The following is a 15361-nucleotide window of genomic DNA, read 5'->3' on the forward strand; positions in this document are numbered from 1 at the left end:
ATAGCGCCAAAATAATGTCAAACGCACCAAAACAGTGTCAAAAGTGCAACCTGTGTGACATTTTCAACATTCAAACATGTTATTGGTTAAAAAAAAAAAAGTTGATCTTTTTGGTGTTGGATTCACGTCGGGTTCACCAAATGATGCTCTGCAAAAAGGATTAGAAAATCTGTTTGATGGCAACACACACAAGAGCACAAGAAACAAACGTTAGTGTTAGCAACAAAAGATTATCCTAAACAGGCATATCAAGAGAGATATTAAGCATGAAATAGAAAGCATATAAACATAGAATGAAATAGCTAATCAAGATGCTCATAGTTGCTCCTCCCTTGTTCCTCTCCTCTCCAAGTCCCAAATGAGTGTAGCTCTCAGCAGCTTTTTGCACTATGGATGCTTATGGAGGATTGAGATTTAATATTAAGCTTCAAATATGAAATGAAAAGCTAAATACTATTCTATTGATGCTAAAATGATTGATTTTACCAAAAAGACAAGATTTTAGTTATGCTATGCTAAATGCTCTCTAAAAATGTCTATAGCCTAAATGCATACAAGTTTTTCAGGATCTGGATTATGAAGGAATGGGCTCTATTTATAGGAAAAATGGAGCAATGGATGGCCAGGATTGAAAGGTTTAATCAAGGGTCAAGCTTGAAAGTTGGGGATCCATGTGCACAATTTGCACCAATGAAATGGTGACAAGTGTCAACATAAGATTGGGTTGAGAGAAGAGGTTGGAGGCATTAAATGCCTGAGGAGACCTCATGGTTATCTAGAAGGTAAGGGTCAAGCCTAAATTAGGATTACCCACTAGATTAGGAGTTAATGCAAGGATAAACCTTTGTGCAAATGATTAAGAGATAATCATGGTCAAAGCATTAAAGGCTTGATGAGACCCTTGGGTTGGGTAGAGGTTGAGTCAAAACAAATGTTTTAACCATGTGGGAGGGTTTGAGGTAACCATTAATGGTTATTGGAGACTTTGGGGATTAAGTGGTTGAAGGTTGAAAGCCTTCAATGGTTATCAAAGACTTTGAGCCATTTAGTGGTTGAAGATTGGAAGCTTTCAAAGGTTATCCAAGACTTTGAGACATTTAGTGGTTGAAGGTTGAAAGCCTTTAATGGTTATCAAAGACTTTTAGGCTTTGAGAAGTGACTTCATTTTGCTTAGGAATGTGACAATAATTAGGGGATGGATTAGGCTAATTAGGAAGGGGTTAGAAGAATCTAGAAGGGGATTAGATTTTGCAAGTGGATTTGGTGGGTGAGGGAAAATAGGATTTTATTTAAAATAAAAATTCATTTATTTCAATAAATGTGTGCAAGTTGTATTTGGATAAATACCATTAAAGGCTTGAAGACTTTAAGGAAAACCATTAAAGTCTTAAGAAGACTATAGAAGGAAGCCATCAAGTTTGAAGACTTTAAAGCCATCAGGTTTGAATACTTTAAGGGAAACCATTAAAGGTTTCAAGTGGGTGAGGATAAATAGGATTTTAAATAAATAATTTATTTAAAATAGTTGTGCAACTTGCTTTTGTAGGAAAATACAAGTGGGTGGAGGATAAAGGTGATTTAAATAAATTATTTATTTAAAATAATTGTGCAACTTGCTTTTGTAGGAAAATACAAGTGGGTGGAGGATAAAGGTGATTTAAATAAATGATTTATTTATTTAAATGTGAGAGGTGGGATTTTGGGGGATTTAAATAAATATTAATTTATTTAAATGTGAGAGGTGGGATTTTGGGGGATTTAAATAAATATTAATTTATTTAAATGTGAGAGAAGATTTAATTAAACAAATATGATTTATTTATTTAATTAATGGTATGAATTTGGTTAAGTGAATTAAATCAAATAAATTGAATAATTTATTTAATTAATAGGAGAAGAGGGTTAAGATGAATTAATTAAATATTAATTTAATTAATTATTAATTGATGGTTAAATAATCAAATAAATACTAAGTATTCATTTAATTAAGTGGACAGATTTATGTGACTACAGTGTTTATGGTGAAAATGGATAACAATAATAATATTGAAAGACTAAATGAATTCAACCACAAAACCCTAGCCTGACAGCAACAAAGATCCACCATAACATATGAAGATTACCTAAGACAATGCAAATCAAATGAAATCACAAAGATTATACCATCACATGTCCAATAGGGTTTGGATCTTCATTCTTCCTATCTCCATTGATCTTGCTTGATATATTTGCTCTCAGATTTTATATGTGCACAAGAGCTCAACAAAGAACGGAAATGTGGTTGCAAGTAGGCTTGATTGCATATGCAAGTTCGAAACCATAGTCGGGGCTGAATGCATAGTGAGGTTTTGATAATGAAGGAAACATCTCCTTATATAGAAGACACTATAAGAAATAGAGGGATAAGATTGAGAGGTGTAAAAGAGGTCGGCTATGATTAGAGGGTAGGTAGAGAAAATAATAAAATAATGAAAGGGGTAGGTAGTGTATGAATTAAGAGATGAATGACATGTGTCATGGATAGAAAAGGTTAATGAATTAATTAAATAAATAAAGATTTAATTAATTAATAGAAGAAGTGGGATCAATTAGATAAATAAGATATTTATTTAATTTAGGAAAATGGGAATTTAAATAAATAAAAGTATTTATTTAATGAGAAATAAGGGTAGAAGAGGATAAATGAATTAATTAAATAAATAAAGATTTATTTAATTAATAGAAGAATTAGGCTTAAGATAATTAAATAAATAAAGATATTTATTTAATTAGACATGACAATTTTAGGTGTCTACAATATGAATGGCTAGTAATTAAAGTTTCGCAGGATGAGAATGATGTGAATCTATTATTCCTCTTTCATATCTTATGACTACATGTGTGAGTGATTAGTTGGACTCTAATCGATGACTAAGATAAGAGGATACATTGCACAGTTTGAGTTTGGTTCATGAGAAGGAAGGCCCTTGGGATTCTCAAGCATGTGAAACATATAATCTTCATAATTTTATTGCTAACGTCAATTTCTTTTGTAGGTAATTATTATGTTGTTCAAATAAAAAAAAAGAGGTGGATGGATTGGATTTTAAATTCACAATTCTCCTCACTCATCATTTAAATGTGGGGCCAGTGTTTAAGCTTCAGAAGCAAGCATAAGGCTCAACAATGTTTTATGGTTTCAACTTATTACCAAATGCAACAAAGGTCCTCATCATCAAAAGAAGGGGAAATTCAGAGCACCCATCTCTGTCCAAATTGCCACATGGTGCATATGGAGTATATGTCGCGAAACTACAGGGTTCATATTTTACTTGTGAAATGGGAGCGACCATTTACTGAGCATATTACAGATGATTTCCTATGGTAGGTTTTCAACACTCACTGCTACCAATTCAAGAAGAGTATCAAGAGGAAAATAGGAGAAGAAATTATGTTTCCACAGTCCAACAATATGACCTTTGGAAAGGCCAAGACCATAACGGGAGACTCTTTCCTTAGCATTTACTGCTTAATGGGCATGCTTTCATTTCAATTAATGATAATATCAAGCATACCCTAGAAATGCGAAGCTATAGCTATATACAATATGTGTTAGATAGACACAACAGACTGCTAGGGCAAGAGATAACTGAGAGAATTCAAAATAAGTGAATGCATTGTTAGTTTTGTTGGGTCATGAACATGTGGTAGATGTTGAACCTCTTGTTCAACCTCTTATCGTACAAGGCACCTGTACTCAGAAAAATTCTCAATCCTCATTTCCAGACCTCAACATACCACTAAGAATGGCAGCCACACAATTTTTTGATGATACAACAAACACTTCTCATGTACCGCATATGGAGGAAAATGGTGTCCCTCAAGAACAACAGGATGAAAATGAGGTGCAACCAGAAGTGATGGAAGAATAATCTATATGATTGCATAAATCTTGTTCCCATTTTGGTGTACAATATAAGGGAACAATATATATATGACATAATATATTTGATGTCAGTATATAGTTAATAGTTTATAGGTGTTTAAATTTTGATATTAGATTTTGATGGATGTAATCAAAGCTAAATATGGCTAACAAGAGCCTTTTGTATCCAAAACTTTATAATATTAATATATATCAAGCTTATAGCCTTTTTCTTAAAAAAAATAATAATAACTTAGCCTTTCTGCATAATTAATTAAATTGATTATGTTAGCCCTCTTCTTCTTAAAATTAATTAAATCATATTTTAATTAATTTTATCACTATAGTTCTTATAATTAATTTATCATGAAATAAATTTTATATTCCTTATTCTTCTAAAAATCATTTCAACTCCCAATACTCCTAAATCCTAATTAGTTAATTAATTCTAATTAATTAGCTAGTCCCTTGATTCCTACAAATCACCCCCCTTAATCGTATCACCTAGCCTAATTAATTCTATGCTGATCATGATTATCATTTCCTCTAGTTTTACATTCCTCCACTCATTCTATCTCCTCATGTCCCATCCTCCTAACTTGCCCACTTGCACTCATAATCCCTCATTAACCCACCTAATCAGTCTTCCTAATCATTTGCACATCCCTAATCACCTTGATTAGGGATGTGTCAACTCTTTGCCATAAATGATTTTTCCATCCTATCCTCCAAACCTTAAATGCCACCAATTTTGGCTTGTCCAAGGAATTTCAAATTCCTTGAATCTCCCATGTCCCCTCTTCCCAAGGAATATTTAATTCCTTATTCTTTTATTCTTCCCACACATCCTCTAGTTTTGGAATTTTTAATTCCTATTATCCTCTCCCAAATAATTTTATATTCCTTTTCTCTCTTCCCAAGGTACTTGGGGAACTCTTTCCCATGTACTTGAGAAGTGTGGAGATAAGAAATGCCTTTACGACAAATCTCTTGGATCTCCCACTTTGTCTTCTCAATCCCCTCCCATTCTCTTTCAATCCTAGCCCTCCATTCATCTTTCATCCCGACCATCCATTTTGGGCCCCTCCAATCTATAAATTGGAGTCTCCATTCCTCACAATACATCCACCTTTTGAGTATTGTTATGCTGCTACCTTAAGCAACAAGTCCATCCATTGCATTCTTACTATGCCAAAATCTTGTGCCACATAATCCAATTCCATCCATTGCAACATCATTATCCAAATCACTTTTGTTGTGTAGTGAAGAGCAATCCACAATCCATCATAATAGGAGAAAATCAAGTGGAGCATTTGGTGCATTTCCACTTCTAGCTCAAGTAGAGGAAGAAGAGAAGACAAGGTATAAAAGGTTATTTGTTTACTTTTGAATGTTTTTATTGCATTTCATGTTTGGTTTATGCAATTAACTTTCTAACTATTTTTCTCCTCTTCCTATTATCTCCATTCATCATCTAGTCCTCATATCCATTTCGAGAGAACACCTGCGTTCTTGGAACTTGCATGTCCTCTCAAGGATGCATACCACTACGTCCTCGTCATCCTTCCTCACCCACCTACGACCGGGGCCTTCATGCTACTAGTCTTAATCCCTTTTATCCACTATATTTTATTATTCTTTGAGATAACATCACTTCATGATGCTATATCAAAGAGGGGCAAAACGTAGATGCCTAAAATTAATTAAATTATTATTTAATTAATTTAGCCTTTCCGCGTAATTAATTAAATTGAGTATTTTAGCCCTCTTCTTCTTAAAATTAATTAAATAATATTTTAATTAATTTTATCACTATATTCCTTATAATTAATTTATCAAAATTAATTATATTCCTTATTTTTCTAAAAAATCATTTCAACTTCCAATACTCCTAAATCCTAATTAGTTAATTAATTCCAATTAATTAACTAATCCCCTTATTCGTACACATCACACCCCTTATTCCTATCACCTAGCCTAATTAATTATACTTTGATTGATCATGATTATCGTTTCCTCTAATTTTATATTCCTCCACTCATTCTCTCTCCTCATGTCCCATCCTTGTAACTTTCCCACTTGCACTCACAATCCCTTATCAACCCACCTAATCAGTCTCTCTAATAATTTGCACATCCCTAATCACCTTGATTAGAGATGAGTCAACTCTTTGCCATAAATGGCTTTTCCATCTCATCCTCGAAACATTAAATGCCTCCAACTTTGACTCTTCCAAGGAATTTCAAATTCATTGAATCTCCCACATACCCTCTTCTTATTCTTTTATTCTTCCCACATATCCTCTTATTTTAGAATTTTTAATTCCTCTTGTCCTCTCCCAAAGAATTTCACATTCCTTTTCTCCCTTCCCAAGGTACTTGGGGAACTCTTCCCCATGTACTTGGGAAAGTGTGGAGACAAGAAATTCGTTTATGGAAAATCTCTTGGATCTCCCACTTTATCCTCTCAATCCTCTCCCACTTTCTTTCAATCCTATCCCTCTATTCATCTTTGATCCTGGCCATCCATTTTGGGTCCCTCCAACCTATAAATTGGAGTCTCCATTACTCACAATACATCCACCTTTTGAGTATTATTATGTTGCTACATTAAGCAACAAATCTATACATTGCATCCTTACTATGCCAAAATCTTGCCCCACATAAGCCAATTCCATCAATTGCAACATCATCATCCAAATCACTTTTGTTGTGTAATGGAAAGCAATCCACAATTCATCATTATAGGAGAAAATCAAGTGGAGCATTGGATGCATTTCCACTTCTAGCTTAATTGGAGGAAGAAGATAAAATAAGGTATAAAAGGTTATTTGTTTACTTTTGAATGTTTGTATTGCATTTCATGTTTGGTTATGCAATTAACCTTCTAACTAGTTTTTCCATCTTCCTTTTTATCTCCTTTCATCCTCTAGCCCTCCTATCCATTACGAGGACACAACCGCATTATTGGAACCCACATGTCCTCTCGAGGGGGCATACCCCTACCTCCTCATCATCCTTCCTCACCCACCTATTACTAGGGCATCATGTTACTAGTCTTAATCCTTTTTATCCACTATATTTTATTCTTCTTTGATATAACATCACTTCATGATGCTATATCAAAGAGGGGCAAAATGTAGACAACCTAAAATTAATAAATTAATATTTAATTAATTTAGCCTTTGTGCATAATTAATTAAATTGATTATGTTAGGCCTCTTCTTCTTAAAATTAATTAAATCATATTTTAATTAATTTTATCACTATAGTCCTTATAATTAATTTATCAAAATTAAGTATATTCCTTATTCTTCTAAAAATCTTTTCAACTTCCAATACTCCTTCTAAATCCTAATCAGTTAATTAATTTCAATTAATTAGCTAATCCCCTGATTCCTACAAATCACCACCCTTAATCCTATCACCTAGCCTAATGAATTATACTCTGATCATGATTATCATTTCCTCCAATTTTATATTCCTCTACTCATTCTCTCTCCTCATTTCCCATCCTCCTAACTTCCCCACGTGCACTTGTAATCCTTCATTAACCCACCTAATCAGTCCCCATAATAATTTGTACATCCCTAATCACTTTGATTAGGGATGGGTCAACTCTTTTCCATAAATGGATTTCCCATCCCATCTTCAAAACTTTAAATGCCACCAACTTTGCCTCTTCCAAGGAATTTCAAATTCTTTGAATCTCCCATGTCCCCTCTTCCCAAGGAATTTTTAATTCCTATTGTCCTCTCCCAGGGAATTTTATATTCCTTTTCTCTCTTCCCTAGGTACTTGTTGAACTCTTCCCCGTGTACTTGAGAAGTGTGGAGACAAGAAGTGCCTTTTTGGAAAATCTTATGGATCTTCCACTTTGTCCTCTCAATCCTCTCCCACTTTCTTTCAATCTTAACCCTTCATTCATTTTTTTATCTTGGCCATCCATTTTGAGCCCCTCCAATCTATAAATTGTAGTCTCCATTCCTCACAATGCATCCACCTTATGAGTATTGTTTTTCTATTGCATTAAGCAACAAATCCATAAATTGCATCCTTAGTATGCCAAAATCTTGCCCCACATAAGCCAATTCCATCTATTGTAACATCATCATCCATATCACTTTTGTTGTGTAGTGGAAAGTAATCCACAATCCATCATCATAGGAGAAAATCAAGTGGAGCATTGGGCACATTTCCACTTCTAGCTCAATCAGAGGAAGAAGAGAAGACAAGGTATAAAAAGGTCACTTGTTTATTTTTTAATGTTTTTATTGCATTTCATTTTTGGTTTATGCAATTAACCTTCTAACCAGTTTTTCCCTATTCAATGACTATAAAATTAGGTGAAACATGAGTTGATGGAAGTGGTCTAAAAGCCTATTCCAGAATGTTTGATATTGTTACCTAGACAATGAGCTTGTTCTTGAAACCTGTAGGACGTTTGCATCTTCTAGTTTCTAAGAATAATGACCTAAGGCTTGAATGATGAGTATTACTACACAAGCATTATTAGTGTCTAGAATTTTTGGAATCCTAAAGTAGGGGAAGGTTGTGTTTGGTTCACCAATATGTTACTATGTTGCTGACAGACCCAATTTGTGTTCTAGAATGTTTTAATAGTTTATGTAAGTGTGGGTTGTCATAGATCAAGGATGGATAGTCTCTATGATTAGTTTGACACTTGGCTTCCTCCACGTGGCAAGCATCTTTGTGTGGAGCTTAGTGTAAGTTGTTGGGCCAGACCTATTGCCTGGTTGATATCTCCAACCTATGAAAAAATTGAAGCATGTGCATTTGTCGGTGATCATGCGAGGATAACATTTTGGACATGCTTAAGCTTCCTTGAGAAGCATGTGGAGTATTCTACTTCATTGGGTTATATATGGGTTAATTAGGACCTGACCTACTATACAAACTGCATGGCCAACTTGTAAATTGTGTAACTATGTATGTGGCTGACTCATAATTGTAATTGTAATTGAAACTCATATATATGAATATCCTAGAATCATTTGTGTAGTAGAAGTGTGGAGTCATAATGTACTTATGAGGATACAAGTCCATATCAAGCAAGCAAGAGAATGAATTAGAGGAGTTCTTGATTCAAGTGGGCCTATACCAATACATCATATGGGGAGAATGAGTAAGTGTTTGAAGTTTAAACTAAGGAGTAATTAGTATCAAAGGTCCTAATGTTATTTTTCATATTGTTGAGATTGAGGTGGTAGCTTCTGAGTTGCTGCTCAAACCTGGGCATTTGTGATTGATGTCTCTAGCGGGTTGGTGCTCATTGTAGTTCAAGGGGATTGCTGTCTTCGATAGGTTGGTACCTACAAAATTATGTAAATGATCCTTTATTTGTGAGGTTTTATTTGGGCAATAGATCCAAGCAACTATTCTCATTGTGATTTTTCCCATCCTAGGTTTTCCACATAAATTTGGTGTTGCTTGTATGTACATATGTTCATTTACTTAGTGCTTCATTGAGTTACATACGATAATAGATCTAATATTTGCATACTTGTGCCCTTTAGGTCTCTCCTTTTGTTTTAGGAGATGCTTTATTTTAGGACACTTGGCTTCAAGTTTCCCTAACTCTCATTGCAAGAAAGGTGAGGTAATTTGGTGGAAAAATGTCCACTATGAGCATTTGACATTTGGGGATTTTTATTTTATTTTGAGGAGGTGTTAGACAAGGATTGGCCCCATGGGTTGTGGTATCTTCTATGACTCCTAGCAGGTTATCTTCCATGGGCCTTTGGTTGTTATACCTTCAGACTCTTCGATACTAAGGGTTGAATCTAGGTATCATATGTCTTTGGATGTTTTTGTATAGATGGAAATTCTTATCTCATCACCTTTGGGAGCATTGGAAGAGCTCTCCACTCTCCACTCAATCTAAGTCTTTGTAGGATGATATTTTTGTGAAATATTATCCATAAAAGGTAACATGGTTTTTATAAGCATGCTTGTGCTTCCCACACTTGGATTTTGGGTGCTTAAAGTGTTAGGAAGGGTCCAAGGGTGGTGTACTTGGCCATCCTTGTTTGTTTTGTTAGTAGGATGGGTACAAATGTATATACGTTGTTGGTTTCATTTGGTGTGTGTTAACTTGACTATTGATTTTCAATAGCTTGTCTTTTTGGCTACTTTTTTTTTGTTATCCAATTGTGTGTTGGATGTCTCTTGTTGCAAAATAAAAATGTGGGCTCATCAAAACTTGTTTTACCACTAATAAAAACAATCATTGTGACTTGTATTTAATAAAAAATCATAATATGTTTTAATTGAAGAGGTAAACAAGACTGAGGGAGAGAACATGGACTTAAATAATAGGTGAACTTCCTATAATCAATTATTTTTTGTGTGGTGAACATAGCATGGTTAAATATGTAAAGAATAAGAGGAAATATTTCCCATGTTGGTGAAAAGGAGTTATTGTTCTATTTGAGAGAGAAAAAAAGCTCTAATGAACCTAATCACATTTGTTGAACTCTTTGTTCACCACATCGTTTAATTGGCATGAAGTCAACCAAGGAATGGATAGGATCCTTCACTATATGGATAGCAATTTAATTTATGAACTAAACACATTCTCATTCTACATTTACTAGGATATTAGCATCATTTTTGAAGTTATTTTATGAATTTATTCTATTAAGTTCCACATTAAATTGGGTCACATCTCTTTGATTGGGAACTCAAAAGATTAAGTTCTATCTCAACATTGAATTAGTACCATATATGTTAAATTGAATACAAGGAATTTAGAACTTACTTCCTCACACCATTAGAGGATAGGGATGGATTGGATGATGAGTATGACTTTTGGTTAGACCACTTATTTTCTTAGGGGTTTTGGTAAAAAATTAGGTTAGATTGTGTATGAAATATGATGGTACAATGATTTTGTTGAATTGTTCATTTATTTTTTTCAATAATTGAAAATTTATTCTTTTGATGAAGTTATAAACGTCTTATAGTGATAATACTTTTCCACAAAATCAAATTTACAATAGATTTTCATAATAATTTTCATGTCTCTAAGATAAACATCTGTAGTCACATAAATCTGTCCAGTTTAATTAAATGAATATTTGCTATTTATTTGATTAAAAATCCACTAGCCATCAGTTAATTAAATTAATATTTAATTAATTCATCTTCAAACATTCTCCTATTAATTAAATAAATTATTCAATTTATTTTAATTAATTCATTAAACCAAATTAGCAATCAATTAAATGAATAAATATTATTTATTTCATTTAAATCCCCCACTTGCATTTTCCTAAAAATGCAACTTGCACCTATTTATTGAAATAAATGAAATTTATTTTAGTAAAAATTCCATTTTCCCTCACCCACCAAACCCACTTGCAATCCTAAACCCCTTCCAGATTCTTCTAACCCCTTCCTAATTATCCTAATCCATCCCTTAATTATTGTCACATTCCTAAGCAACTTGAAGTCACTTCTCAAAGACTTCAAAGTCTTTGAAAAGCATTTAAGGCTTGATGTGTTCAACAAGTTAACCTTTAAGTCTTCTAAACCACTAATGGCTCTTACATGACCATTTATGGTTAAATCCACTTGCACCCATGGTTAGGGACTTTGACCCCTAACTCAAACCTCATGTAACCCATGTGTCTCCTCAAGCATTTATTGCTTTGACCATGGTTATCCTCACTAACTCTTGCACAAGAGTTTATCCATTGGATAAAAGCATTATTCTTTGGATAATGAATTTATTCACTCAACTCAACCTTAACTTTACCTCCCAAGTTAACCCTTAGGTCATGTCAAGCATTTAATGCTTCTTCCCTCTCCTCTCAACCCATCTCATGTTGACACTTGTCATCCTGGGATTGGGTTGAAAGTCTTCACATGGATCTTAAGCCCTTCAATCATAATCCTTGTTGAGATTACTCAATCTCAACCATCCATTGCTCCATTTTTCCTATAAATAGAGCCCATTTCTTCATAATCTAGATCCTGAAAACTTGTATGCATTTACCTTATAGTCATTTTTAGATAGAAAGCATTTAGCATAAATCATTCATATTCACTCTTTTGGCTTAAAATCATCACTAGCTAATTAGACAATCTCTCATTTTAGCTTTTGTTCACACTTGCATAGCATAGATTAATCATTTTTCAATCTTGAAGCTCCATAAGACATCCATAGTGCAAAAAGATGCTAAGAGCTACACTAATTTGGAACTTGGAGAGGAGAGGAACAAGGAAGGAGAAGCTACCAGCATGGTAGAGAGCATTTAGAGGTGTTTAATAGCATTTCTTAGGTTTATTAAGCTTTCTATCTATTTTGTAGTGTCTTTCTTGATATGCTTGTTTAAGAAAGTGTTTTGCTTGTGATTTCTGACACTAACAAATTGTTTTCTTGTTTTTTGTGTTTTGTTATCATAACTAACCCTTCCATTTTGCAGAGCATCAATATCTTTAGAATAAATAAACTTTGTTTTTTTCAAATCTTTGACCTCAAGACCAAGATGATTGTTTTTCTTCTTACCATGACCAAATTAGGTCTTTTTATATTACATATATTCCTTGATAAAATCATTTTATTTTGAGAGCAAATTAAAAAGTCTTATGTTTATCCGTTCTTTAGCGGTAAAGTGGACTAACCCTCCCAAACCCCTCCTTGTCAAGGATCATGTGTCCATTCCCCTCCTTGAATTAGGTCTTGGTTGTTGAAGGTTAGATAGATTTTCTCTTTCTTTTGCTTGACATTGTTTGTTTGGGGCTTGCTCTCATTTGTTGTTGTTTTATTACTGCCTGTGGGCTTTTCTTTTGATAGTCTCTGACTATGTTGAAGGATCGTCGCCCTGGTTAACACTCCTTTTTAATAAAAAACATGATCATTAATTTAATTTTATTTTGTCGTTCTTTCAATTTATTGGTAGCAGCTATTTTCGTGATTTAGGTTTTTTCTTCACTTCGAGAGAAAAATTATTGTTGACGACCTAGAATTTTATAATGATTTTTTAATTTTGTCATTTTATTAAGGTTCAAATTTTCTGGAGGAGACATTAAAAAACAAAAGATGAGGTTGAGATCAAGTTATAAATTAGTTGTGTAAAATAAACATTTAATATTTGATTACAAGTTAAACAATAATGAGCTACAAAAATGATTCAACGCATATTCATCCTATTAACAAAAAATATATATATTTCAAATTTTATATGTTCTTTCCATTTTTTCTATTGAAGGTTCACCCAATCCTTATTTTAAGGTTGGGTGTTGATTGTGGAGAATCCATTGCAATTCTTAGATGCTAGTGATAATACCTTGGTCTAAAATGAGTACATCAAAGAGGTGTGGCAGGTCAAATAGGGGATAATTTTCTCTATTTTTACATACATTTGTGTAATACACGAGGATGATTGGAAGAGCATTTAGAAAATTATTTTGTTTGTGCAACAAAGGTATCAATGGAGAAGTGATAGCTTCAAATAAACTAAGCATCCACTTATAGGGATCAAAACACAACTAAAATAAAACCTCTAAATTGGAAAGAGAATCAGGGTCCATTACCAATAGTTTCATGTTATATATGCATTAGGGAGAGAGGGAAAGAGAGGAAGAGATAGAAGGGAAAGAGTGAGAGAGAGAGAGAGAGGGGTAAGGAGATGGAGATAGAGATAGAAAGGGAGAGGGAGAGGGAGAGGGATATGCAGAGGAGAGGGAGAGATAAATAGAGAGAGGAGAGATGGAAGAGATCAATATATAGAGAGGGAGAGGTAGAAAGATAAAGATGGAGATAAAAAATGATATATGGAGAGGGAGAGATATAGTTGTAGAAAGAGATGAGAAAATAATGAGATACGGATAGAGGGAGAGATGGAAGAAGAAATATGGAGATATAGGGATAGAGATGGAAAGAGATGGATATAAAGGTCTAGGAAGAGGGAGAGGGGGTGTTGGTTCCCAAATCAATAGATTGTAAAACCCTAAAAGTATGCCAATCTTTATGATTGGGTTCGACATTGGATTTGGCCAACTAACAAGAACCAACCCTAAAAAGGATTGACTTCTCCCACACTTTTGGTTCTACTATACGAGGTGGGTAAACCACTCATTTCACCCACTAGTATATTCGGAGCGGTTTTTCGACGATCGTTCGTCGGAACTCAGACAACTAAACGTCAGAATTCAGACGTATTCGAGGATAAAATCGTCGTCGCTATTTTTTCGTCAGTGATTCAACGAAAGGATTTCTCGTCAAAATTCCAACGCCACCACGTCGGAAATTTCTATGCACCTATGACGTATTCTTTTGATGAGGAGACGTCAAAATTCCGACCTCGTGGCATCCTTTATCGACATAACCTTTGTTGATGACCCTTTATCATCATAGCCTTTGTCGATGCATTTTACTTTTGCCAATGTCTGTCGGGATAAGTCTTATCGATAGCCTCATTGGCTATCGACAAGACATGATTTCTCCATTGCCGCTAGTGTGTGTTCTGTCGATGGACCATCTTCAAGGAGATGTTGGAATTTCAACGATGCATGAGGCTACATCCTTCGATGTTTTTATCGTCGTAGGTATGGCAACATTGTCGATTGTCTTGTGGTGTTTGTCAGAATTCCGATCTTCCCCAACATTTAAAAATAAATAAAAAATCCTGACTGCTTTTATCTACACCGATGACCCTTTATCGCCGTAACCTTTGTCGATGCATTTTACTTTTTGCCAGTGTCCATCAAGATAAGTCTTACCAATAGCCTAATCGGCTATCGACAAGACAAGATTTCTCCATTGTCGCTAGTGTGTGTTATGCCGATGGAATTAAATGGTGTATGCTATCCCAATCACATGCTTCTACTTGTCGGTGTTACCATCGGGTTGACTTTTGCCAATTACAAAGGATTAATATTAGCAACATTAATATCAGTGAGCTTACAAAGGATTAAGCGCAGTAGGTACTTCATTATCAGGAAGATAAAGATGAAGTAGCTACAAGAATGTATGAGAATACTTATCATAAGGAATCATAATAGTAAATGCCAAAAATGTCTTGCAGCTAGTACATAAAGCATTCATAAATAGTTATACAAATCGTCATATTGTTGTTTAAAAATACTATCAAAGGAGGATATTATAAAGATAGAGACCTAGAACTCAGTATGTAGTCATGAATAACAATGTAGGGTTAGGTATAGTCCTAGACCTTGTTTAAAGGGAAACATGTGATAGTGCATGTGCTTAAAGAAAACTCTACAAAATAGTGAGCAACAAGACTATCAAGAACAATATTTAAGTCTTAGGCATACACAGCTCAATGAGATAATGATTAACAAAGAAAGCACTTCCAAAGATATATCTAGTAATAAAAGATAATCATCTGAGTTGGAGACATGAGAATATTGTAGAGCACAAAGTAGATAGTGCCATCATAAGGCGTACACTCCATTTCAAGGCTCTAAA

Source organism: Cryptomeria japonica, chromosome 5, assembly GCF_030272615.1.
Source record: "Cryptomeria japonica chromosome 5, Sugi_1.0, whole genome shotgun sequence".
NCBI lineage: Eukaryota > Viridiplantae > Streptophyta > Pinopsida > Cupressales > Cupressaceae > Cryptomeria > Cryptomeria japonica.